This window comes from Hyperolius riggenbachi, chromosome 1 (assembly GCF_040937935.1).
Source record: "Hyperolius riggenbachi isolate aHypRig1 chromosome 1, aHypRig1.pri, whole genome shotgun sequence".
NCBI lineage: Eukaryota > Metazoa > Chordata > Amphibia > Anura > Hyperoliidae > Hyperolius > Hyperolius riggenbachi.
The window spans coordinates 113,476,404-113,496,741 of record NC_090646.1 but is presented as its reverse complement, the minus strand read 5'-3'; the positions used below and the strand labels follow the sequence as shown (position 1 = coordinate 113,496,741).

Below are 20,338 nucleotides of genomic sequence, written 5' to 3'. Positions count from 1 at the left end.
AACTAACACACACCCCACACCCCCCATTCATCCTACACACGCACAGATACACACACATTTTATTGGCAGAACCGCACTGAAATTGATTTAGGGCTGTAGGGAGAAGCTTGTTTCTTTGGGCAGATGAGAATATCAATTTACCACACTACTATACACCAGTGGCCTATGTGCATTTATTTAGGCAATACCAAATGTTCCCCTTAGATCAGGCTTTCTCACCCAGGGTTCTCTGGAACCTCAGGGTTCCTTGGGTACTCTGCAATGGTTCCTTGGCATTTTCCCCCATCATGGGGGAAGTATAATAGAGCACATTATAATAGGGGACACCGTAAAAAAAACACTAAATTGGGGGTCAGAATAATAATGAGCACATCAATAAAAAGCACCAGAATAAGGAGACAGTATATTGAAGGACACTTTAATAGGTGGTAGTGAAATAAATCAGCCACACCCTACTTTTTAAGTCCATGCCTCCTGCAAAATAAATGCAGGGGGGGTTCCTTGAGTTCCAAAAATTATTTGCAGGGTTCCTCCTGGTTAAAAAGGTTGAGAAAGGCTACATTAGATGTTCCTGAGATCTCACTAATTTCTAAACCATTTCTAAAAGATTAAACTTAAACCGAATCAGTAGCTGACACCCCTTTTTCCACTAGAAATCTTGACCTTTTCTCAAAAAGATCATCAGGGGGCCCTGTGTGGCTGATACTGTGGTTAAACCCCTCCCACAGAGTGATGTCATGACCATGGTACTAACAATTTGCTGTCTGTGAACCTTGTTGCATTGTGGGAAATAATGGCCTTTTCCAACTGCCAAGCAGTATCTTCCTCTGTGCATAGAGCTCTCAGTATGTTCTTTCCCCATGATCACCCATCGTGAGCAGATAGGTCTCTTCATGACATTATAGAGGATTTTATGAACATTTTGGCAGCTGTTCAGGCTGACACAGAGTTTTTTTTAGCACATTATTAGAACGGTGCTAATTCCTTTTCACCGAGAAGTGGCTGATGTACTGCAAGCCTTTTGTAAGAAGCCATTTTTGGCATATCCAGTAAAAGACAGCTAGCATCCTCTGGAAAGATGCCTATGTAATATATACAAGCGCCATGAAAAAGCAGCCTGGCAATCTAGAGGAACAGATTATTGCCTGAAATATTATGTCTTCCCACACATAGACTCTGCAAGATCGCTCTAAATGCTAAAGTGCTCCTTAGAGACGGAACATATTTAAAGGTTTTCACCTTCCTTAAAACCTGTAAAATGGCTATATTAGATTATCTTTAAATTGTTGAGGACATCAACAGTTTCTAAATGGTACATCTGCTTGCATTTCCTCACCACAGTGCTGCTATACACTGAACAGATGGCAACCATAAACCTGGCCATATATTGTAGTGCACCCACTGAAATACAGAGCCGGGATGTAAAGGAATCTGAATACAGCTACTGCTCAGCCACCAGCATAGCAGCCCCCTCACCATATATGATTATGCTTGTTCCAAAGGCACATTTTAATATTCTCTTCTTTTAATTTCATCTGCTCATTTGAAATTAGATTAGGGGTTGCATTTTTTGTTTCTCAAGATTGTCTTCAAGTATAGATTTGCTTAAAGCAGCTCTATAGTCATAACATACAATTTAAAACCTGTCTACCATCTCCTCTACTGAATATAATTATCCTCCTACCTGCCTTCAGCCCAAAGAAATGTCATCTCCGTTAAAGGGATACTTACACTAAGTGAAAACAAAGTGAAGAGATAAACAAATGTATCTTTCCTCCTACTAATAAAATGACCCTTTGATATGCCACAGTTTTATGTTAGGCTTAAAAACTAAAAAAAATCAATAACAGATTTATTGGTTTGTCTCAGCTGAATATAACAGTCTGTCTCTGTGTCTCAAAGAACATATGATCAACTGACCTTTTTTATCTATCATCAAAGTATTTTATGGCTGCAATTCCTTATTAGTAGTCTGACTGGGTCCCGACTGGAGAAAAACTGTCAGTTGCATAGTAGAATATTAACTCTTTCAGGCAGAGAAAGAAGAAAAGCATCACAGCATAGTTATTTGTGTGCTAGGCACTGTACATACACATGCTTATCTCACTATCTCATCATGTAACACGTCATTTCAGCTTCCCCTTTAAGATTGCAGTTCCTCTACCCCTCTTTCTTCTCTTCTCATCATAGTAGCTTTTGTAGAAGCTGCCATCTTGCATAATAATGTAATATCCAGTTTAATCGGTAAGCACAAATACTATTTTCCTGAACTGTACAGTTCACCTTGCACGCAACCTGAAATTATCCTTATTTCTAATGCCGGGAATACACGGTTCGTTTTCGACATCATCATCATTTCCGACACGTCCGATCTCCTGCCCGATCGTTTTGCCGTTTGATTCCGCATTAAGCACAATGGAAAAAGATAAGAAAAATGAGCGGAAGATAAGAGAATTGCCTGCGGAATCAAGCCGGGAATCGATCGAGCGGGAGAATCGAGTGGCAAAATCGAGCCGTGTATGCCCAGCATTAGGCTCCTTTCACACTTTAGCTTGTGCAGTGCAGCACATCAGAGAATATAATCGCGTCATAACTCAATTCATTTATATACCTATGGTGCTTCCACACTGGCGCATGTATTCTGCAGTGCGATGAGTTCCGACGAAGTTACGCAGAGCATGCAGTGTGTTACTGGCCGATGAGCACTGTGCAAGCATAACATCCATTGACTTTATGCTGCACTGTATAGATCACATCACTGCTAGTGCTAAAGTGTGAAAGTGTGACAGTGAATAAAATGTGATGGTTAGTCCATTAGAAATGTGGTGGTTAGTAAATTAGTAAATGTGATGGTGGGTAGTAAATGTGATGATAAGTAAATTAGTAAATGTGGTGGTTAGTAAATGTGATGGTTAGTAAACATGGCAGTTAGTAAATGTGATGGTTAGTAAACATGGCAGTTAGTAAATGTGAAGGTTAGCAAATATGGTGGTTAGTGGAAGTGCAGTAGGCCATCACATGGTCATGCCTGGTCACAATTACTGTAGCTCTGTCACAGCTAGGATGGTATGAGACATTTTTAGCATTGCCTAAGAGCCTTATGGTTAGTCAATGAGATGCTAATAATTTATAGTAGATGATTATTTGATGTTATTTTTATGCAAATGTTGCAGTTTGGAAATGTACCACCAAATGCAGTGGCTCTTAATTTTGATTGGTCTAGTTCCAAGCTGCATAAATTTGTGTCAATTCAAAACTCTTAGCATCTGTCTGACCTTCCGGACAGCTCACCTCAGCAGCTTTTTTAAATGGAAATCGAATGAAAACTATTAGGTGTAGAACGGTGATTCAGGCATCAAATGAAAGAGGAGAGCACAAGCTACAGAAAGGTATGCATCTTTAAGTACTTTGCAGTACTGGTCAGAGTCTTAAAGAGACACTTAAGCGAAAAAAAAAAATGATGATATTATGATTTGTATGTGTAGCACAGCTAAGAAATAAAACATTAAGATCAGATACATCAGTGTAATTGTTTCCAGTACATGAAGAGTTGAGAAACTCCAGTTGTTATCTCTATGCAAACAAGCCACTAAGCTCTCCGACTAAGTTAGTCGTGGAGAGGGCTGTTATCTGACTCTTATTATCTCAACTGTTCCTGGACTATTTACTTTTCCTCTGCTAGAGGAGAGGTCATTACTTCACAGACTGCTCTGAAAGACTCATTTTGAATGCTGAGTGTTGTGTAATGTGCACATATTATAGAATGATGCAATGTTAGAAAAAACACTATATACCTGAAAATAAAAGTATGAGAATATTTTCTTTGCTGCTAATCTTCTAGTAATTATTCATAGTACACAACCAATTCACTATATCATTTTTTTTTTTCGCTTCAGTGTCTCTTTAAGGGCTTACCCATGAGAGGTGCTCGGAGTCCCTTTAAACTACGTTCACACATTCCATTATTTTCCCCCAGCAGGGATCGAGAAACAAACCCTTTGGTGACAATGTGGGTCCCAATGCTGTACAGACACATCACTAGCCAGCTAGTAAGGTGTTCGGTTGCTATGGAGGGAGGAGGGACAACGAGAGGAGCTTGACATATGGTGGTGCTACTCCACAGCAGAAAATCAAGATGTCGCGTCTGAGCAGTGGCGTAGCAATAGGGGTTGCAGAGGTAGCGAGTGCATCGGGGCCCTTAGGTCATAGGGGCCCCAAGGGGCCTCCCTCAAGCACAATATTAGCTCTTTATTGGTCCTGTGCTGGTAATAATCACTTCTATAGATGCTTTAAATAGTAGTAATCATTAACAAACTGTTTCCCATCCCCTACTTGCACCTCTGTTACTGTGGGAATCCTTGGCAGGTTTTGGTATCAATTGTTATGTATGGAGTGCTTGGGGGGCCCCATGTAAAACTTGCACCAGGGCCCATAGTTCTTTAGCTACGCCACTGCGTCTGAGCATGGCCACGCCCAGATGTGACTCTATGGGGGGGCCACCTGTCAACACTAACAAGCACCCAGCTGGTGCACAGGAGCATCTACCAGACAATGAGGGAGCTGACCGCCTGAAAGAGGCCTAAAGAAAGTTCCTCAGCATTTTGAGTTCTGAATGAATGATGATCTTTCCTCCTTAAAGAGAATCTGTATTGTTAAAATCACACAAAAGTAAACATACCAGTGCGTTAGGGGACATCTCCTATTACCCTCTGTCACAATTTCGCCGCTCCTCGCCGCATTAAAAGTGGTTAAAAACAGTTTTAAAAAGTTTGTTTATAAACAAACAAAATGGCCACCAAAACAGGAAGTAGGTTGATGTACAGTATGTCCACACATAGAAAATACATCCATACACAAGCAGGCTGTATACAGCCTTCCTTTTGAATCTCAAGAGATCATTTGTGTGTTTCTTTCCCCCTGCATCTCTCATGCACTGAAGTTTCAGGCTGCTCTTTTCTTCCTGCAAACAGCTTTGCCCTTGTCTGTAATTCCTCAGTGCTCAGTGTGAAAGCCCTGCCAGCTCAGAGGACGATTTATCCAGCTTGTAAAAGATAAGAGAGAAGCTGCTCTAATCTAAATAACACACAGGCAGTGTGCATAGAGGGGCCTGGAAGGGGGAGTTCATAGCAGAACCACAACACTGAAGAACTTGGCAGCCTTCCAGACACAGGCTGACAAGTCTGACAAGAGAGAGATAAGTTGATTTATTACAGAGACTGTGATAGTACAAAGTGCTGCAGTAAGCCAGAACACATTAGAATAGCTTTTGGAACTTGTAGGATGATAAAAAACAGGATGTAATTTTTATTACGGAGTCTCTTTAACATTCAAATCCTAATACTGCTTACAGAGCAAACTCTGAATAGGTTTAACACTCCAGAGACAATCCTAAATATGCTATCTAATACCTTGGTTAGCGGAGCTCCCAAATATACTTTTCTGTGTGACAAGATGCTTCTGCAGTACAAATCCTATTTTAAAGTGGCACAAAACATATAATAGTTCATTCCTGCAGTCTTATAAATAGATAAAATCTTTTTTTACTGTTTTTTTTTTTCTTTCACTCACCTATAATGCAGGTACTTATATACTGTGAAAGGGCTTTGGAACCTCTGAAGGACTAATTCACAGAAAGCTTCTCCTTAAATTGTCCTGGGAATGCCCATTGTTATTCTCTCTCCTAATTACAGAATGCAAATGCCTGTCTATATACGTATACACACACACACACACACACACACACACACACACACACACACACACTTACTTGCATGCACAGAGCTACACATGCACATACATATGCACACGCACACACAGGTGCCCATACACGACTTCACACACAAGCATGCACATACACAGACATTCATATACACACACATGCATAGCCGGCCTTTGACCTGAGCGACCGTAGCGGCGGCTTCCAAGGAGGCACCTATAGCTGGCTAATTATACTGAGGGCAACTACACCTGATTTCCTATACTGGGGGCACTTATAGCTGGCTACCTATACTGAGAAAGGGCACCTACTCCTGGCTACCCATACTGGAGGCACCTACGCCTGGCTACCTATGGGGGAGACCTACAACTGACTTCCTATACTGGGAGTGAAAATTGTCGGTGCTGTGTTATCATTCCAAATGGGGGGGGGGGCTAACTGTCCCACTGATTGTTTTTATTAATATTCCTGAAAGGTTCTCGCCTTCATTTTTAAGTGTATTCAAGATAATGCACTCTTTCTATTATACATATGTGATGTGTCATGGAGATCTGAGCATTTGGCGTGATATGTCACAACTTCAAAAAGGTTGGAAACCACTGTGTGTGTGTGCGCGTGCGCGATGGGGTGCACAACAATCAGGTTTCGCTCAGGGTGCTGTGAAACCTAAGGCCGGACCTGCACACACGCACACACACTCACAAGCATTGGATTGCTGCTCAGACCTCACAACAGTAGTAATAAGCAAATAAAGGCAACAGTAATTGATAGTGTGTCTACTGTCTAAGCCCTAATAGGAAATGCAAAGGGTGGGGGGACACATACACAAAGGCTATTTTGTGTGTGTGATTTACGGGAGGGGGGCCCCATCAAAATACTTGCAGGGGAGCCCATTGATTTCTAGTTACGCTCCTGCCACATATTAACACATTCTACCTTCTGTTACTTCCATCTTAAAAATATTTCCAGAATTTGTCCCTTCCTTTCACACGAGGCAACCAAAATGCTTGTACATGTTCTAATGATATCCTGTCTCGACAACTGTAACACCCTACTCTGTGGTCTACCAAAAATCAGACTGGCACTTCTCCAGTCCCTACTAAACCCTGCTGCCCATTTCCTTCACCTCTCCTCCCGGTCTTCTAAGGAAGCTCCTCTCTGCCAATTTCTCCATTGGCTACCAATTACCAAAAGGATTCAGTTTAAACTCAGCATGCTATCATACACAAGTTTTCACCTCCGTACATCTCCTCATTAATCTTAAAATACCAATCCCGCCTGAAACCTTTGCTCCTCCCAGAAGACCCTTTTGTTCTTTATCTTGGTCACCTCCTCTCACTCATGCGTTCAGGACTTCTCACGAGCATCCCCTCTCCTTTGGAACTCTCTCCTACAGCCTGTCTGTCATGCTCCGAACCTGGAAACCTTCAAACATACCTGTTCAGACAAGCCTGTAACTTGCTGTACGTCGCAATGGAGGTTCACTGCTTCATCTGCTAACTGCTGTGTCTCGCTCCCCATTGTTTGCACCCCACTACCCTCTAGATTGTAAGCTCACAAGGGCAGGGACCTACTCCTATTGTTTGTTATGTTGCTGAAATTATTCATATGAACGTGTACCAATTTTAGTGGTGTCTCAAACATATGTATTTGCACTTGTGTTGCTGAATGCCCTGATTGTACAGCAATTGGGGGCACTTCTGGCTACCTAATTCTGTAGGGCACATCTAACTATCTAATTTTGGGAGGTACCTCTGGCTACCTAATTCTTGGGGTCTGTCTGGCTATCCAATTCTAGAGGTACCTCTGGCTATTTAATGCTGGGGTCATTTCTGGCTATCTAATACTGAGGGGCATTTCTGGCTTTCTAATACTTGGGGCACCTCTGGCCACCACAGCCTGGAGTCATGTTTGCCAAGTGCTAGTGATAAAGGTGTCCCTCAAAAAAGTTCAAGTGCATGGAAAATACATTTAAATACAATCAATCAGCATTGTAGCAGCATAGTAAGAGCCAGTATGGCCAAAGGCATCACTAGCACCCACGACAAAGCCCCCTATCGAAAGTGAAACATGTAGGACACTTTAATGGTGTATTTAATTTAGTTAGGTAGCTTTGTGTGAGCTGTGAAAGAGGGAGATCGGAGATTCCGAACAGTGTGACACCAGATCGTACCAGACCAGACAAGGATCCCGACCCCAGCTCTGTCCTGCACATTGGCGCCCGCACATATGGCAAAATCGGGCATCTGCCCGACCCTGGCCACCCGCTGCCCCCCCCCCCCCTGGCCGCGTGCCCGTGCAGCCAGCAGGAGGGGAGCAGGAGGGGAGCAGCACAGAGAAGAGGGAGAGCTATGGGCACAGTGGGGAAGGGCGGACGTCTCCCCCAGTTCCCTCACCTTAGGGGGCTCTCTCTCCCTCGCTGTCCCCTCCGGAACTAAGTGTGCAGCGGCTGGGCAGCGGGCGGAACTTACCTCGTCTCACTCCTGCGCCGGAAGTTCTGGTGCCGCACTCTGGTCTGGACCAGACCAGAGTAGCGGCTAATCCATCCGGCGCCTGCGACGAGGTAAGTTCCGCCCGCTGCCCAGCCGCTGCACACTTCGTTCCGGAGGGGAGAGCGAGGGAGGGAGAGCCCCCTAAGGTGAGGGAAGGGGGGGGAGACGTCCGCCCTTTCCCACTGTGCTATAGCTCTCTCTCTTCTCTGCGCTGCTCCCCTTCTGCTGGGGCACACCTGGCTACTTATTCTGGGGACATATACCCCTGCCTACATATACTGGGCACATATACCCCTGGCTATATATACTGGGCACATATACACTTGCCTACATATACTGGGCACATATACCCCTGCCTACATATACTGGGCACATATACCCCTGCCTACATATACTGGGCACATATACCCCTGCCTACATATACTGGGCACATATACCTCTGGCTACATATACTGGGCACATATACCCCTGGCTATATATACTGGGCACATATACCCCTGCCTACATATACTGGGCACATATACCCCTGCCTACATATACTGGGCACATATACCCCTGACTACATATACTGGGCACATATACCTCTGGCTACATATACTGGGCACATATACCCCTGCCTACATATACTGGGCACATATATCCCTGGCTATATATACTGGGCACATATAACCCTGCCTACATATACTGGGCACATATACCCCTGCCTACATATACTGGGCACATATACCCCTGACTACATATACTGGGCACATATACCCCTGGCTATATATAAAGGGACATATTCACCTGCCTACATATACTGGGACATATACACCTGCCTACATATACTGGGACATACACACCTGCCTACATATACTGGGGACATATACACCTGCCTACATATACTGGGACATATACCCCTGGCTACATATACTGGGACATACACACCTGCCTACATATACTGGGACATATACACCTTCCTACATATACTGGGACATATACACCTACATACTGGGACATATACATTTGCCTACATATACTGGGACGTATACACCTGCCTACATATACTGGGGCATATATCCCTGGCTACATATACTGGGACATATACCCCTGGCTACATATATTGAGACATACCCCTGGCTATATATACTGGTGACATATACCCCCTGGCTACATATACTGGGGACATATACCCCCTGGCCATGGGCGTAGGGCCCGTGGTCGCAGCGGTCGCCTTGGCGACCGGGCCCGGCTTCTGAGGAGGCGGGGGAGGGGCCCGGGGGGCCCATCTCCGTTTGGTGGGCCATGCGCCCGTGCGCGCTGGTAGGAGGGAGCCGCAGCCGCGGGGAGGGCAGCCCGACCTCTCCCTCCCTTCCTCTCCCCGGGCCCCCCCCCCTCAAATGCAGAGTGAGCAGCTCACGGAAGCGCTGTAGGCAGAACTCACCTCCCTGCGTTCCACTCGCCGCTGATCTCCTCTCTGGCTGGCTCTGCATAGATATTGTTACACACGCAGCTTCCGGCTAAACAGGAAGCTGCGTGTGTAAGCATCTATGCAGAGCCAGCCAGAGAGGAGATCAGCGGCGATTGGAACCAGAGACGGAGGTGAGTTCTGCCTACAGCGCTTCCGTGAGCCGCTCACTCTGCATCTGAGGGGGGGGGCCCGGGGAGAGGAAGGGAGGGAGAGGTCGGGCTGCCCTCCCCGTGGCTGCGGCCCCCCCCCCTCCATTATGGGGACGGGGCACCTACCTACCTGCCCTATCCTGGGGGGCAGCTACCTAATCTATCCTGGGGGGCACCTACCTAATCTAACCTATACTGGGGGGCAGCTACCTAATCTATCCTGGGGGGCAGCTACCTTATCTATCCTGGGGGGCAGCTACCTAATCTAACCTATACTGGGGGGCACCTACCTAATCTATCCTGGGGCAGCTACCTAATCTATCCTGGGGGGCAGCTACCTAATCTAACCTAATCCTGGGGGGCAGCTACCTAATCTAACCTATACTGGGGGGCACCTACCTAATCTATCCTGGGGGGCAGCTACCTAATCTATTCTGGGGGGCAGCTACCTAATCTAACCTATACTGGGGGGCAGCTACCTAATCTATCCTGGGGGGAAGCTACCTAATCTATCCTGGGGGGCAGCTACCTAATCTATCCTGGGGGGCAGCTACCTAATCTAACCTAATCCTGGGGGGCAGCTACCTAATCTATCCTGGGGGGCAGCTACCTAATCTATCCTGGGGGGCACCTACCTAATCTAACCTATACTGGGGGGCACCTACCTAATCTATCCTGGGGGCAGCTACCTAATCTATCCTGGGGGACAGCTACCTAATCTAACCTAATCCTGGGGGGCAGCTACCTAATCTAACCTATACTGGGGGGCACCTACCTAATCTATCCTGGGGGGCAGCTACCTAATCTATTCTGCGGGGCAGCTACCTAATCTAACCTATACTGGGGGGTACCTACCTAATCTCTCCTGGGGGCAGCTACCTAATCTATCCTGGGGGGCAGCTACCTAATCCTGGGGGGCAGCTACCTAATCTATCCTGGGGGGCAGCTACCTAATCTATCCTGGGGGGCACCTACCTATTCTAACCTAATCCTGGGGGGCAGCTACCTAATCTATCCTGGGGGGCAGCTACCTAATCTATCCTGGGGGGCAGCTACCTAATCTAACCTATCCTGGGGGGCAGCTACCTAATCTAACCTATCCTGGGGGGCAGCTACCTAATCTATCCTGGGGGGCAGCTACCTAATCTAACCTATCCTGGGGGGCAGCTACCTAATCTATCCTGGGGGGAAGCTACCTAATCTATCCTGGGGGGCAGCTACCTCATCTAACCTATACTGGGGGGCACCTACCTAATCTATCCTGGGGGCAGCTACCTAATCTAACCTATACTAGGGGGCACCAACCTAATCTAATTTATACTGGAGGCACCTACCTATCTAACCTATACTGGGGGCACTTACTTATCTAACCTGTATTGGGGGTACCTAGCTAGCCTATACAGGTGGCAACTAAACTGGCTACCTATATTGGAGGCACCTACCTAACTAACCTATACTGGGGGCACCTACCTATCTAACCTACGCTGGGGGCAACTATTCTGGCTACCTATATTAGAGGCACCCACCTAGCTAACCTGTACTGGGGGCACCTATCTATCTAACTTATACCGGCGGCGCCTGCCTATCTCACCTATACCGGGGGCAACTATACTGGCTTACCTATGCCTGACTACCTATACTGGGGGTACCTATAGCTGGCTATAGGGATTTTGATATGTGTGTGCATCCGTCGGGTGTTGCCGGGGGAGGGGGGGCTGTTGTTGCCGGGGGGGGGGGCCCACATCCAGATTCCGCATGTAGCCCCTGGCTACATATACTGGGGACATATACCCCTGGCTATATATACTGGGACGTATACACCTGCCTACATATACTGGGACATATACACCTGCCTACATATACTGGGCACATATCCCCCTGACTACAGATACTGGGCACATATACCCCTGACTATATATACTGGGCACATATACCCCTGCCTACATATACTGGGCACATATACCTCTGGCTACATATACTGGGCACATATACCCTTGACTACATATACTGGGCACATATACCCTTGACTACATATACTGGGCACATATACCCCTGGCTACATATACTGGGGACATATACCCCTGGCTACATATACTGGGGACATATACCCCTGACTACATATACTGGGCACATATACCCCTGACTACATATACTGGGCACATATACCCTTGACTACATATACTGGGCACATATACCCCTGGCTACATATACTGGGGACATATACCCCTGGCTACATATACTGGGGACATATACCCCTGACTACATATACTGGGCACATATACCCCTGACTACATATACTGGGCACATATACCCCTGACTAAATATACTGGGCACATATACCCCTGACTATATATACTGGACACATATACCCCTGCCTACATATACTGGGCACATATACCTCTGGCTACATATACTGGGCACATATACCCCTGCCAACATATACTGGGCACATATACCCCTGGCTACCTGTTCTGGGGACATCTCTACCCCTGGCTACCAGTTCTGGGGACATCTATACCGCTGCCCACCTATTCTGGGGACACCTATAGACGTGGGGCTACCTATTTTTGGGGAACCACTGCTGTCAGATTGAGTGTATTTTGGGGAACTGCTGCCAGGTGAGAGGTGTCTACCATATTAAGGGGGCATTCTGCCTATTTATGTGAAATGCTGTCTATTTATGTGCCTCATGACTGCTGAATTTGTCTTGTTGGGGGCCTCATGGTCACTGACTTTGTCTTGTTGGGGGCCTCATGATTTGTTGGGGGCTTCAAGATTGCTGAATTTGTCTTGTTGGGGGCCTCATGATTGCTGAATTTGTCTTGTTGGGGGCCTCATGATTGCTGAATTTGTCTTGATGGGGGGCCTCATGATTGCTGAATTTGTCTTGTTGGGGGTCACATGATTGCTAACTGCGAGACTATGGAAAAAGCTGAATCATCATCATATGAGACAATAGCATTAAACCTACTTTTTCCGCTTTTTAAAACAGAAAATGAAACTGGGAGGTTCTAAAAAAATGAATAAATTTTTCAGGAGTAGGATGGATGAAATTGTTTATCTTCACAGTTTATTTTCAACTTGGATTTTCCATAATGTTCATGTATGAGTTAAAACGTTTGTATTTAGTTTCAATTGCTGTTGGCACTTTGTGATCGTAAAGTGACTTTGCAGTTTGGACACTCGACCTCCAAAAGGTTCGCCACCACTGTCCTAATCCAATGTCCCACCATTGCTTAGTTCATGTAAACTTGTCTCCACCCACAACCACACCCACATTCTGGTTCATGACCACACCCATTTTTCGGCGCGGCGCCGCATGACGCAGCCCCATACACAACACTACCCCAAATTCTCGCGCCGACATGCTTTTTCCTCCCCCCTTTTTGCCCCCCCCCCCCCCCTGGAAAATTTTCTGCGGACGCCCATGGTCTGCAGTTGTATCAACTGGCATTTTACTAGGAAATCTCTTTTGCCCTTTAAGAGTTAAGTTTTAATGATTATTACCCTTCACTGGAACATCCCTATGCAGGCAAATTATTGTTGTATATATTGAATTCAAAAAGTGTTTTTGTCACTGCCCTCGTCATCCAACCTTTTGGGGTGACCCAGGTACTTCATTCTGACACTGCTGACAATGGAGGGGCATAAAGGTTGTTTGTTTTATGTTTAATTTGCTTTTGATGTATTACAGTTCTCACGATATGACAGAAAAGCCAGTTTATGCATTGGGTGAGTTACCTTAAAAATTATTTCCCTTAATTGTAATGCAAGTCTGTGGTTTGTTATATGCACATACAAGGAAGAACAGGAGTGTGCCGACCTGGGTCTTTGCCCATGGTGACACAACTACCAGGAAGTTCAAGATGGCAGCTTCCATAAATCTTTAGATGTACGGTAAAGAATACCATAGTGCTAAAAATATGGCAAAAATGATGCCTACTGTGTGTGTGGGGAGTACTGCAGAAGATTACCGCACCTCCCTTGCCCCGGCGTCAGCCTCCATTTTGCTGCAAAGTGACCTTTTTCGAAGTCCTGGTCGGCGCGGTTGGTGCCCTCTGACCTGGACATACAGTACTATGTTGCGCATGTGCAGTATGTCTGCTTGGGCACCTTGTGACCACGCTCCCTGCTGACCTCCAGTCCAGTGTGAATGCGCACCAGGTAAGTCTTTCCACTGGCGCTCACGCGTACTCCCCTAGACATACATGCTCCGACCCGTACTTTTTAGCAGGCAAATATGCAGGGAAACGGAGGCTGACACCGGGGCATGGGAGGTGCGTTAGGCCTCTGCACTACTCCCCACACACACAGTAGGAGTAACTTTTGCCATATTTTGAGCACGTAGGTATCCTTTAAGGAAATAACTATGTGCTGCATACGGTACATTGATTTAGCAGTTCTCTGTTTTGTCTAGCGATGCCTTGTAAATATTTAGCATCTCATCTCTAACAAGCTGCAGCAGTCTTCAGCAATAAAGAACACATCACCAGCAATCCAGCAATGAGGGCAAAGCGGCTGCCTATACAAACCGTGATGAATTCACAGAAAAAATGCAATTAAGTCTCTATCTTTTGATTTTTATTTGAATATGAACCCTCTTTAATAATCACTTATTACCGTATTTTTACAGATTAGAAGGAACATGTTGTAAAGGTTAAATAATCTACAGAATGAGTACATATTTCAAAACAATTTATGGTTATTTAGTTTATGGAATGGTGCTTAAGAATTTCCCGTTTTTAAACTGTGCAGTGAATTACAGCAGCAGGTTTTGTGGTGCATTAGTGCCCCCTTGAGGATGCTTTGCTTTCAAACACGCTTTCAAAGCCTGATGTTCTTTACCAGATGGATGAGTGTATAAAAAAATGATTCGAAATGAAAGGAGCTGAAGGCTATTTAGTTTGACATTAAGGGTCAGGTTTATGAAGCTGTAGACCTGATGTGGCAGGTTTATCAAGCAAGTCCCCATTCAGGTCAAATTTTGTAATTTACTACTGTTCCATGTTTCTTAAAGTGTACCCAAGCCAAAACTCAGGTACACAGAATTAGATACTTACCTAAAGAGAGGGAAGCCTCATGATCCTATTGAGGCCTCCCTCCCTTCTGTGTTGTCCCCCGTCGCTGAGGGCGCCCCCCCGATTAGCGACCATGCACTGTCGGTAATACTAATGGGGCCGCGCTGCTCTTCCTGCTGTAGTGTGGCCGCGCAATAGCTGAACCAGCCCACCCACACATGCACAGTAAGCTGGAGCAGTGGGCTCTGTGTTACTGAGCATGCACAGGCGGGCTTGCGCGGCTACTGCACGGACTCGCTTCCGGAAGAGCTGCGCGGCCTTGCTCTGCAACAGGGGGCTTTACAGCAACGAGGGAAGCCTCGATAGGATCCTGAGGCTTCCCTCTTTTAAGGTTCTATCTGGTTTGGATACCAAGCTTCGGTTCAGGATCACTTTAAGAATTTTCCCATTGCATTAAAGGATAAATGTAGTGATAAGAATATGGAGGCTGCAGCTAATCTGGTCAGATCTGACAATAATGTCAGAAACATCTGATCTGTTGCATGCTTGTTCAGGGTCTATGGCTAAAAGGATTAGAGGCAGAGGATCAGCAGGCAATCCAGGCAACTAGTATAGCTTAAAAGGAAATAAATATGGCAGCCTCCATATCACTCTCACTACAGTCGTCCTTTAACAAGAAGTTTTGAATCAGGATGATACCATTTATTGGCTAACTTAAAAAAAAATAAGTTTTTGGCTTTTGTGCCTTCATCAGACTCGAATCCTGTATGCTGACAAGATGTTAAAGCAGACAGCTATACACATGCAACATCAAAAGGGATACATGGATTTTTGGGGAAACATAAATACATGTCATTACAATGCCTTAATTGAAACAAGACATCCAAATAGGGTCTTGAGAGGATGTTAGCTGATTTACGACAAATAGATAAGACCCTTTGTTTACTCAGTCCTCACATAACTGAAGTCTTCATAGCACACTCTACTGCGATTCTCATTGAATTGTGAGAGTAATGATTTTCCAGCACTGAGGTGAGAAAAAGAACCAAACTTAAGAAATTGCAAGAATTTTTTTTCCAGATGCATTTAGTTCAGGTACTTAACAGGGTTATGATATTTACGCCTTATTTCCTAAAGTTTACCAGGGGTGGGAAACTTAAATCCTTATCTCCAGGGCCAGGTATTGAACTAAATACATTTTCTAATAGTTTGGCTATCAGAATGCTCAAGTGTTACCTTATTTGTGAAAAGAGGCTTCTGCAGCTACAAATCCCACCTTAAAATTATGATAATATAACCAGATGAAAGAGACTTCGTTTTAGTGTCTGTAGGTAGTGCTGCCATTGTCCATGGGTAGGGGCTCAGGTCCAATTAGCCTCCATTTATTATTATTTCTTATTATAATAATAATATAATAATAATAATTTGTTATTATTATATCTTTTGCAGCGCTGTATAGTATATAGTTTTGTCACTTAACTGTCCCTCAGAGGGGCTCGCAATCTAATACCTACCATAGGCATATGTCTGTGTGTGTATCATGTAGTATATGTATTGTAGTCTAGGGCCAATTTAGGGGAAGCCAAATAACTTATCTGTATGGTCTTGGGATGTGGGAGGAAACCAGAGTGCCCAGGGTAAACCCACACAGACACGGGGAGAACTTACAAACCCTGTGCAGATAGTGATAGATAGTCCAACGCTGCAAGGTGAGAGTGATAACCACTACGCCGCCATGCTGCCCATACAATTATCAATGTAGCACCATTTAGAAGACAGTTCAAGAATTTAAAGCTACAAAAATAGTGACTGCGAGCTCTGTTTCACTGTTTGTTTTGGTATAAGAAATACATTTACTACATGTATATGAAGCTGACACTTTATTACTTGCAATTCTCTGCACAGCAAAGCATCCACTGGTAGAAGAAGAGCTGTAAGCCAATCAGATAGCTGGCCTGCCCACTGGTACACTTCTGCAAAAGTTAATGGTATGGAAAGTGTATATGAAATACACTGAAGAGAGATTTATTTCCTTTTAAACAATACCAGTTGTATGGCAGTCGTCTCATTCCTCAGAATCTACAGACGACTCAGCACCGTATTTAACTATTTTTGGACAGATCTCACAGTGATCAGGAGGTCAGGAGCCAATGAAAACGGATCGATGTACGGAACTCCGCTGTGTTTAGACAGATCGGTGGCAGCAGGGACGTGCTCGGGAGCCACTAGTGTGAAAACTACACCGCATCAAGCTTAGGCAGCCACAAGTGCGTCATAGTTTGAACTATTGGCGGCCCTAAACTGGTTAAGACATACTCAAATGTCCATTTATTGGGACAACAACATATACTGTATATACTCGAGTATAAGTCTAGAAATTTAGTTCTGATTCACTTCATAAAAGTATAGGGGTCGACTTATACCCGAGTCACAGGCAAGACTGAGCACACTGAGTAATGTGTGTACTAATAGTGACATTCCCATTTGCAGCAATTTACCCTGTGGTAAGTGATACTTTGAGGAAAGGAAATGCCAAGAAAACACAAGTCTGAAACTCCTGGCCACAACAATTAACAAGGCAAGGGGCAGGGGGAAAATACTGGGCTGCGTAAAAGGGAGTGAAAAAGTGCAGCACTTGGGGGCCTGGATGAAGTATTGGCTGCACCTAAAGGGGTTCTGTGAAGTATTATAATAAACATAAACAGACACTTACCTGGGGCTTCTATCAGCCTTCTGTAGCTGTAATATCCCGCACCATCCTCCTCCGATCACTCGTTCCAAGCCGCCGGCTAATTTCACGTGTCACGCGGCTGCGCAGCCATGGCCGCGCGCGTGCAAGCTCCCACTCGCGTCTCCGGGAGCTTACTGCGCAGGTACAGTACAAGAAACCTTGTACTGCACCTGCACAGTAAGCTCCCGGAGACAGGAGCAGGAGCGCAAATTATTTGTCTTGTTAGACGAATAATTGCCTGGTGCCGGCGGCGGGGAACGAGTGATCGGAGGAGGACGGTGCTGGACATTACAGCTACAGGGGGCTGAGAGAAGCCCCAGGTAAGAGTCTGTTTATGTTTATTATAATACTTCACAGAACCCCTTTAAGGGACAGGAGGGGTTAATGGCTGCAGTACTGTATGCAGTGCAGTCATTAACCCCTCCTGAGCCCCAAATGCAGCGATTAACTTTGCTGGGTAGACTTATACTTGAGTCAATAAAAAATTCCATATGAAGGGGGTTGAATATTGGAGTCGACATATACACGCTTATTATAGCTCTCACTAGTACATTACGCAGTTAGTAAATGGTAATGTTTCGAAGATAGACCCCTCTTTCTCAAGCATCTCATCTAATCTATGCACTCTGCTAATAGAGCTATTTATACAGCCCTACTCTAACCAGAGACAATTCATTAAAAGGAGCAATGCTGTGCCAAACAATAGGAAATCAGCAACCAATCCAGGTCTGAATGGTCTGATCTAACAGAGAGTAAAGGGTGGGTGTTGGAGTCCAGCGCAGCTGATGAGGAAAATGGCATATGACACAGAGAGCCACCTCATGGGCTTAGTCTCATCATTGCTCCCTGGATAAACGGCCAGCTATGAAGGGCGTTCTCTTTCATAACCAGCATTGCAAGGGTCTGATTGATGAGCTTCATAGTTTGTTTTTACCTGTATAGCATTGATAAGAACAAAGCTATGGAAAAAATGTAGTCTTTCTATTCAGACAGAGTCCCAGAGATTTTAATGGGCAGGGTACATTTATTACAAGGAATATTTTCAAGTAATAGAAAAGGAGACATGAGCAAGGTCAAGTATTACACTCCCACTTCATATGCTCACTTCAATCTGAATAATCACAAATACCTTCTGTTTTAAGAAGGCAAACTTCTGTTTTCCATAGCATTTTAGTAAGAGGGTTTTTGGCCCTTTGTTGCCCCTTACACACTCCAAGGAGTTCTGGGTCACCATGAGCTTGCTGGGTAATCTGTGACTCCCACTTCCTGTTCCACTTTCCAGTTACCAGTGCAGATCCTAGCCTGTAGCGCATGCATGAAAAAAGGGCCCAAGTTATTAACAAATTTGGCGCCAGGTATTAACGAAATTTGCTAACGAGAACCATCGTTGTCAAGCTTTATTAACGATAATTACTGTTGCTAAAACAGCCGAGAAATAATAACGAATAAATATTAATGTTAAATGTCGTTACTTTTTTCGTCAATACTGTTTAACCCAACCCTACCCTCACACAGAACCCTCCCCTGGTGGTGCCTAAAACGAATCACTCCCATGTGGTGCCTAACCCTAACCACCCCCGGGTGGTGCCTAACCCTAACCCCCCCAGTGGTGCCTAACCCCCCCCCAGTGGTGCCTAACCCTAACCACCCCCCGGGTGGTGCCTAACCCTAACCCCCCCCCCAGTGGTGCCTAACCCTAACCACCCCCCGGCGGTGCCTAGCCCTAAACCCCCCCCCCAGTGGTGCCTAACCCTAACCTCCCCCCTTGTTGTTGCCTAAAACTAAAAATCCCCTAGGTGGTGCCTAACCCTAACCACTCCCCTTGGTGGTGCCTAACGCTAACCACTCCCTCTGCAGAAACACCCTTTTACATATATTAACGATAATACCTTTGAAAACGTAAAATCTGTACTTATTAACGAAATAATACGACAAAAACTATACTGTTGTAAACTTCTAAAACGATAATACCTCAAAAACTATAATGTTGTAATGTTATTAACGAAATTTTTCGCGGCGCCCTTTTTTCTGCTTTTTTTGCCATATTAATGATAATTGCATTAAAGTCTATGGCGGCGCCCTTTTTTGTCCACCCGCAGCTGGCGCCCTTTTTTCCCACTACCCCTGTAGCCATGTGCTGTATTCTGTAGCCTGCTTCCTCCTCTCTCACTCACTGTTACATGCTGTTTAGCATCCCAGCATCCCAATGGGAGCCATATTATTGTTCCCTGGCACACTCCATTTCATTATTCACGTTACGAGTATTTTGCATGATGATAGATATTTCTTCTTTCTCTGCCTCAGTAAATTTTATTTTCAAAAGCTGCATGAATAGAGAAGTATTTAAATCCACCTGCATCTCTTCTGGCTTCTAATTGTACCTTTTTCATAACTTACGCCATTTAATTTCCAAAGCTGCATTATGAAATTGGTGCATTGAGTGCATTTGTCTTAGAAGAATGAGAAATGTATTCTCACTAGTATAGTCATTTATAATGCGGTTCATCTTTGCCTATTTCTTTTATTGAAAGTACCCATATTTTCCACAGAGTACAAAAGGATTTCTTTGAACACTGTATATTTTCTGTTGAAAATTTCAGACTTGGCAGAGTAAAGCTTTTTCTTCATTCAGCAGTATGTTGTATATGCATACCTCCCAACTTTTTGAGAACAGAAAGAGAGACACTTAAGCCACACCCCTGCCACACCTCTAACCATGCCCGACGCACACACCCCTAGTCACTCACGCATACTATAAAGACTTGTTTTATAATTCAAACTA

The 20,338-nt window shown here is 44.9% G+C and overlaps 1 long non-coding RNA gene across 2 annotated transcripts in view; it reads right to left on the bottom strand.

The window, feature by feature from the left end:
* The window catches only part of LOC137546021 (uncharacterized), a 108,835-nt gene extending 94,975 nt beyond the window's left edge, over positions 1 to 13,860 (bottom strand). For both annotated transcript variants that reach the window (XR_011026153.1, XR_011026152.1), the window contains exon 1: positions 13,787 to 13,860. This is a non-coding gene — a long non-coding RNA (uncharacterized lncRNA). The remainder of the gene's footprint in view (positions 1 to 13,786) is intronic.
* Between the last annotated feature and the right edge of the window lie 6,478 nt (positions 13,861 to 20,338).